Raw genomic sequence first — 7666 nt, forward strand, 5'->3', positions numbered from 1 at the left:
TACTCCATGGTTGAAGGACCTCTGGTGGGTAGAGTCTTTTGAGTGCTGTGTGACCCTGAGCAGCTCAGCCACCCTCTCTGGGCCTTGGTCTTTGCATATGTAAGAGTAGACGGGATGAGCTGAGGGCCCTTACCATCCGCCTCCTTTCCCCACTCAGGACCCTCATCTCTCATTAGACAGCTGGCTTCTTGCCACCCCCCCACATCCTGCCACAGAGGATTTTTCATGATGAAAATCTGCCACCCCCCTTCCATGGTTCCCCAAACTCCTCATTGTGACTTCAGGGCAAGGCAGGCCCTTGAGACTCAAAATGTGATCCAAGGACCAGCAGCGTTTGCATCACCCAGCAGCCTGTTGGGAATGCAGGATGTCAGGCCCTACCCCAAACCTACTGAATTGGAATCTGCAGTAAAACAAGATCCCCAGGTGATTTGTGTGCATGAAAGTTTGAGAAGCACTGATCGAAACAACACTATGAGGGAGGTAGTTATTATTCCCACTCTATACGAGGGGGTAGGGGTACAGCACAGAGAGGTTAGGTAATTTGCTTGAAGTCACACAGCCACTGAGAAGTGGCACCTGGATTTCCGGTCTGACTCCAGGGTTCATGCAACTGAATCATCACCTTAGACTGTGGGTTGCCACAGAAGGTGATGCACTCCCCATGAGAGGTGGCTGAGCAGGGGCTGGGTGCCCTTTGGTCAGGGATGCTACAGCAGGGACTCCTGCCCTGGCAAGGAGGTGGGAGTAACAAAAGCCATTAAGTATTGAGCACCTGACAGGTGTCAGGCATGGGTCAGGTATGTTACTCAGGTTTTTCTCAGTTCAGCCTTAACAGGCACCCTGCGAAGCAGGCTTAAGATCCCCCTTTGCAGGTGATGGATATCGAAGCCCAGGAAGGCAAGATGTGCGGTCAAGCACTCATCTCAGGGCTGTGACAGTTTCTTAATACTCCCCCCACCCCAACTCTGCCCAGATGCCTCCCCTCCAGCAGGTGCCCAGAGAAGGTGGTGGCTATTTAAAGCCCTCAGGTGTGGCTGCAAGTCTCTCTGCCCAAACAGCTGGGATCTCCTTCTGCGCCTGCCTCCTCCCCATGCCAGGGAAAAGCACGTGCATTTGCCATTTGGTGAAACATCTGTCCTGGGAAGCAGCCACAACTGCCAGGGGAGGCTGGAGGGAGCAAGACTGGAATCCTCACCTTCCCTCTATTTCTCCCTGGAGGAACACGGGGAACTGGTCAAGGCCAGGAGAGATGTGAAGAGTGACCGCAGTGACCTCATTCTGGGTCTGCCACTGTGGCCTTGGGCCCACCATGCCCCCTCTGTGGATCTCAGCTTCCCCATCTGTTAAATGAGATAATGAAGATAGAAGCATTGGTGACTACTAGCTCCCTGCTCCTTGCATCTAGTCCTCCCAACCTCCCTATGAAACTGATACCATTGTCTTCTTTCACAGATCTGTCCCCGATGCTGGGTGTTCCCAGAAAGTCCCTCATCCCTCCGAGCTTCACTTTCCTGACCCCAAGTCGTGTATGCTGTAGGAATGCAATTGAGAGGAAGCCAAGAGGGAGATTTCCTTCAGTTCAAAGGGCAGGGACTGCACGGGGCCAGCCTGGAGGGACTGCTACTTTTCCTCCTCATTAACAAAAGCAAAGCATATCATAAACGGGCTTCCCTTTTTTCCCTTGCTCACCAGGATGTTCAAAGTCAGATTTATGGACAGAGAATGTGGAATTGCTCAGTTACAGAAATAAATATGAAATCTAGGTCCTAGTCCTTTGTTGCATTTCACCATCATATTGCATTTCCTGCACACTGTCTCGTAAATTCTGTGTGAAAGGAAGTGGGGATGTAAAGTGAAAATCACTATCCTGAGGACACCCCACTACTTCATCAGCCCCTCTCGCTGGGCAGGGCTCAGGAAGGGGGAGCCTTCCTACACTACAGTCCCGGGACTCCATTTGGCTTCCTAGAGGCGGCTCTGGCTTCGTCTGGCTAGTGGACTCTCCCCTGTGGAAGGAATGAACTCTTCCCAGGAAGCCCTGAGGTCTCACCAGGGAGGCGCAGAAGAGTCCATTCCCTAACCAAGCAGGGGTGGACTGAGGGTGGCCCTTTTCTGTCTGAGGTTCTGCTCTTCCCCTGTGCAGTATCTTTTGAACCACACATGGCAGGGCCAGCACAGGACCCAGTTTACAGGTAGGAAAACCAAGGTTCCAAAACCATTCTTCCCAGTTTCGGGTCCATGCACATTTATTGAAAACCCACTGTGCACCAGATGCCTTGCAGGGTGAATGCAGACGCAGTCTCCAAAAGCTCTTGGGGCATTGAGGGGCATGGGAAGGCCTTTTGAGAAAGTAATTACCCAGGGGTTGGGGTGTGGGATCACAGGGGAGAACTGTAGTTAAGGAAGGCTTCAACAAGGGAGGTGATACCCTAGTAGGTTTTGAAGGATGAATAGGAGCTTTCCTCAGGACAAAACATGGCAGGGAGAGAGGAGAGACCCAGGTAGAACTATATACCCAAAGAAGCAGAGGTGTGATATGGCCACCTCTCCGCAGCACATTCCCCTTTAAAAAAATGCCAACAATGGGGTGGAAGGGCTGAAGGGGGGGGGGGGGCTGAACCTCAAATCCAGTCTCAAGCGCCAATATGTATGCGTTGTCCGAATTTAGGCAATTTACTTAATATCTCAAAGCCATAGTTTTCTCATCGGTTATCTGGGATAAATCAAGTAGTGATCTCACAGGGTAGTTATCACGCTCAAAGTTAGCCAAGTACATAAAGCACTTTGCAAGGAGAAACCACGCAGCAAATATTAATCCTTTGCTCCTTTATGCAGGAAACTGAGGCCCAAAGAGGGCCCAGCAAAGTAGAGTCGGGAGAAAACACGGAAATCCCGTGTCCTCAGAAAACGATCGCACCCTCGCCCGTTTATTTCCGGAGAAGCGCAGAAAAAAAAAAAAAAACGATTAAAAATATCTTCTCGGCCCGACCGAGCCTACTGGGGCGCTGGAAGTGTTCTGTAGCTTGATCCGGGGTGGATTTTTACATATGTAAAAATTCATCGAGTTGTAGTCTTAAGGTGTGTGCACTACTGCTTATTTGTAAGTTACACCTCAATTAAAAGAAAAAGAAAACAAAAATAACCCCCAGACCTCGACGTCCCCTCCCCTCGCCGCCGGCGTCAGGTGTCTTCCTGAGACCCAAAACGCCGCTCTCCACCCGCTCAGCGCGCGTCCGGCGCGGGCTCCGGCTCCGAGAGTCTGGAGCTGAGCACCGAGGCCCCGGCGCGGAGTTTCCACGGCAACCGCAAGCCGCTCACAGCGTCTCCCGAGTGACGAGGCGCCGACGACGACCCGGATCCCGGATTCCTGAACCGGAGCCACCGAGCGATACTGGGAGACCGCGCGGCGGGCCAAGTGCGGAGGGGAGCGACTCCGCCGCTCCTCGCCCTTTGTCCTTGCGCTGGCATTCCGAGGCCATGCAGCAGCCACTCCCCCGCAGACCTGACTGTGGCCACAAACTGCTGCGTGAATGCACCCCCGGGGTGCACTCTCAGCTTTCCAGGTGGGGAGATGGAGGGCTTGGCTGCTTGCTCTCCAATATCACAGGGCGAATGCATTAGGGGTAAAGACAGGCCCTGCACCGGCAATCCAGCCAAGTGGAAGGCACGCGGGACTGGGTGCCGGAACCTTTTGGGGTGCTGGTTCCAGGCGTGAGAGCAGCTTGTTGTGTGGTCTTAAAGTCCTCTCCCCCATGGATGTGACACTATCCAATATCTCAGAGAAGCTCTTACCAAGTAAGTGAAATAACAAGTGTAAAAGCAGCTTGTAAACTGTAAAGTGTCTTGCACATGTCAAGGACCACCCTGTAGCCTTCGAGTCCTCTTTATCACCCCAGCCCCAACTGCAGGCTTGGTGACATCCAGCTGCACAATGAACGCAGGACTCAGGCCTCACCATGTTCAGAGGCTTCCAGTCTGCTGGTGGGAGGGCCCCCTTCTTGAAGAAGGGAGAAGGAGAGGGCCCGGGGCTGCTCTATCAGGCATCAGGGACCCCCCAGACCCCAGACACCCAACCCCAGACTTAGAGGGCTTCACAGACACATCAACCTCCAGACACCCCACCCCACTCCACCCCCCACCCCCAGTTACCTGGCAGGAAAAGAAGAACCTGAACATTCTTCCTTATCTTGCACCCTGTGGTAGGATTGCAGAGGTTCCCCACCAAGGTAGATACCACTTAGTGGCCTTTCAATGCCACACGCTGGACGTGTGCTTGGACAGTTGAGTATATCTGTGAATGTGTGTGTACATGTGCTTTGACGGTATATATACATGTGTGTATATACACGTGTGTGTGTGCACATGAGAGGCATGCATACATTAGTGTATGCGTGTACTTGGGATGAATATTTAAGGATGAGTATGTAAATGTGTGAATCTCTGGCAACATGGTGTTTGTGTGTGTGTGTGTGTGAGCGCGCACAGGTGTATGTTGTGTATTTGTGGTGTGTGTGTTTACATACATATTTATTTGTGTCTGCTTGTGTATATGGAGGTCTACGTGGGCATTTGTATGGTGGTACTTGCGGTGTGCCCAAGTGGATGTGTCTAACTGTGAGTCTTGGTGATTGTGTATGTGTGGAAGGGTGCTGGGGGTCTTAGGGGCGGGGGCTCTCTCCTCCCCTTCCTTCCGTCACCTGAGGGTCCTTCTTCCCCTTGAGGACCCTGGCCGAGGTCACAGGCGTGCTCAGGCCAGCTCCTGTCCCCTCCGCAGACCCGTAGCTGCCCAGTTCTCTGGCTGGGGTAGGCGCCAGGGCCAAGGGCGGGTAGGTGAGCCTGGGGCCAGGGCTTGTGTGCCACCCCCTCCCCGCCTGGCCTCCTCCCCTCCCCACAGCAGGAGCAGCAGCGGGAAAGGTTGGCGGAGGGGGGCTATTTTGGGAGCGTCTCCTTAGCAACAGCTGCCACTGCCGTCTGTGGCGGCTTTTCTATAGGTGCTAAAATATTCCACCCTGGTGACTACTGAGTGCTGGGGGGTGGGCGAGGGCGGGGGCGGAGGGCGAGTGAGACCCCTACAGCTTTCCGTCCCCAGGGCACAGCCTGCCGGGATGGGTCCGGGCCCTCTGAACCCTGAACACCCCTTCCCCAACTCTGGATTGCCAGGGACTTTAGAGTTCTGTAGGCCAGCTGTGTCCTGGTCTGATCTCTAACCTAAGCAGCTGGGCAGCCTCAGTTTGCCCCATCTGCAGAATAGACTGATTGGACTTTGTGGAACTCTCTAGGCCAAAAATCTCTGGGCTCTGTGACCCTGGCATGGTGAAGTGGCTCTTTCCCTCCCCTCCCCAACTGTCCTGCCTGCCAGGCCCTCCACCCCTCCCAGCCCTCTACACGGACTCTCAGGGACTCTGGGGGACCCAGGAGGCCCAAGTAGGCTCCTCAGAGGGGGTGGGTGAGTGCTCTGCTGGCCTGGAATGGCCTTTCCCCAGAAACTAGGAAGGGAACCTAGTTCAAATCCTGACTCAGACACTTGCTTACTCCCTGAGTGACCCTGGTCAAGTCACTTCCTCTCTCTGTGCCTCAGTTTCCTCACCTATGAAATAGGGATAATTATAGTTACTACCTCATGGAGTCGTATGTAAGGATCAAATGGGAGAATGGGCAGGAAGCTTTGGCCAAGTCCTGTACAGACAGACAAAGTTTTTACGATCAAACTCAGCAAACTTCAGAGCGAGACTTGCCCTTCCAGGGAGTTGTCCTTGGCCACCCAGGCCAGGCCACTCATCACAATACAACTGTGCCTCAGTTTCCCCATTGGTAACGGGTGCCTGTACCATGGAGTTCTTGTAAGGGTTAAATGAGATAATGCCTGTGAAGGGCTAAGAACAGTGCTGGCTGATGATGCACAGGCTCAGTGGATGCTTGTTCTCATCACCCCACTCCAGGGGGTGCTTCTGTGATGGACAATGCCTGCCCCTTCCCCACCCCTCCCTTGTACTCCCCAGGTCTTTCCCACTCTCAGGTTCTCTGGCTCAATTGTATAGTCCTTTAGGAAAAAGGCTTCTTGCCCTTTGGGGACCCAGTCCAGACTGTCTCATTATAGATGAGGCCTCTGAGGCCCAGAAAGGACAAGCGACCAGCCCAGGGTCACACAGCCTTCTCCACTAGAGGCCTCTGCACACCTACTCAAACACTCAACCAAGGGATGGCAATGGCGAATTCTTCCTTTAGTCATTGGCTATTCTCCTACCACTTTACATATGATGGAACTGAGGCTCAGGGAAGAGAAGTAAGCTGCCCAACTCCTATCTCTGCCTCACTCTCCATCCTGCCCCTCCCTCCTTCCTCTGCAGCCCAAACTCCCAAGTCAGCCACCAGGCCAGGCCTCCGGCCCCAGGTCATTTGCCTCACCAGCATCCCTCTGCTTTCAATCCCTGCAAGGGTGGGACAGGTGCCCGGCACACCTCGGTCACTGACTGGGCATTCGGGTTGCTTGAGTTCTGCAGTCCAGTCACACACAAGAGTCAGGCAGTGAAACATCAGTCCTGGGAGGGCATGGCAGGGTAAGGAGGCGTGTGGAGGTCAGACTGAGAAGAGATGGCCACCACAACGTTTACTGAGCACCTACCATGAGATGTGCATTTCCTGGGTAGCACCTCATCTCATCTGCCCTTGTGAAGGGGACCCTAACAGTACCCCACTTTACAGAGGGATTCAGTAAATAACTTGCTCAAGATCACCCAGCACATAAATGCTTTTGAACCCAGCTTGACCTAACTCCTCCCAAGCCCACAAAACAAGAGCCAACCTTGTGCCCAGCCCAGGGACTGGCACGGGGTGGGCACTCAGTGCAGGGTGAATGAATGACTTGGGCTGGGGACGTCAGGAGGCCATCCCAGGGGAGGTGGCATGGAAGCTGGGCTTGGAGAACAGCAGGGATCTCTGGGTGAAGGAGGAAGAGCATTTCAGGCAGGGGAACAGCACATGCAAAGGCAGAGCAGTGTGGAAGCATCTGGAGTGTTCTGGAATTGGGGGGGATTCAGGGTGTATGGGTGGGTGTGGGCTGTGAGACAAGGTGGGGCTTGACTCTACGCTACGCAGAGGGCTGGGGATTGGATCCTTCCTGGTGAGGGTTTGTGTGCTGAGGGGTCAGCTCGGGGGAAGAGCCGGAGAAGACTTCAGATTCAGTAATTTCTCAAAGCAGCTTTGGGGTGTCTCACCTTCTCTGAACTGGGACTGGGACCCCTTAGTCAGAGATGGCCAGGCTTTTAGGGAAGTTCTCCTAGCTGTCTAACTGCAGGTGTGTGCTCATCCTACCACCCTGGAGGAGGAGCACTTTCCCTCCTGCCTCCTCAAGGACAGGGGTGGGGTGGCAGGATGGCCAAGGGCTGTGGGGTGCTGGGGTCTTCTCCTGGAAGGAGAACGGCAAGGATCCTCTCTTATTAAGACAGCTTGGGGCGGTGGGGACGACAGAGAACAAGAGACGGGGTGGCCTTAGGCGAGCGTCGGGTACTGTCTCCCCGTCTGTAAAATGGGGTGGTGCTGACTAGGTGCTTCTGAGGGTCCCCCCAGCAGGCCTACCATGACTTCCTGGCGCGGGGCCCTGAGGGTCCTCAACTGCCCGTACTCCGGGGAGGAACAGGGGGCTTACTCCAGGGTGGGGGTAACT

Source organism: Choloepus didactylus, chromosome 8 (genome assembly GCF_015220235.1).
Source record: "Choloepus didactylus isolate mChoDid1 chromosome 8, mChoDid1.pri, whole genome shotgun sequence".
Classification (NCBI taxonomy): Eukaryota; Metazoa; Chordata; class Mammalia; order Pilosa; family Megalonychidae; genus Choloepus; species Choloepus didactylus.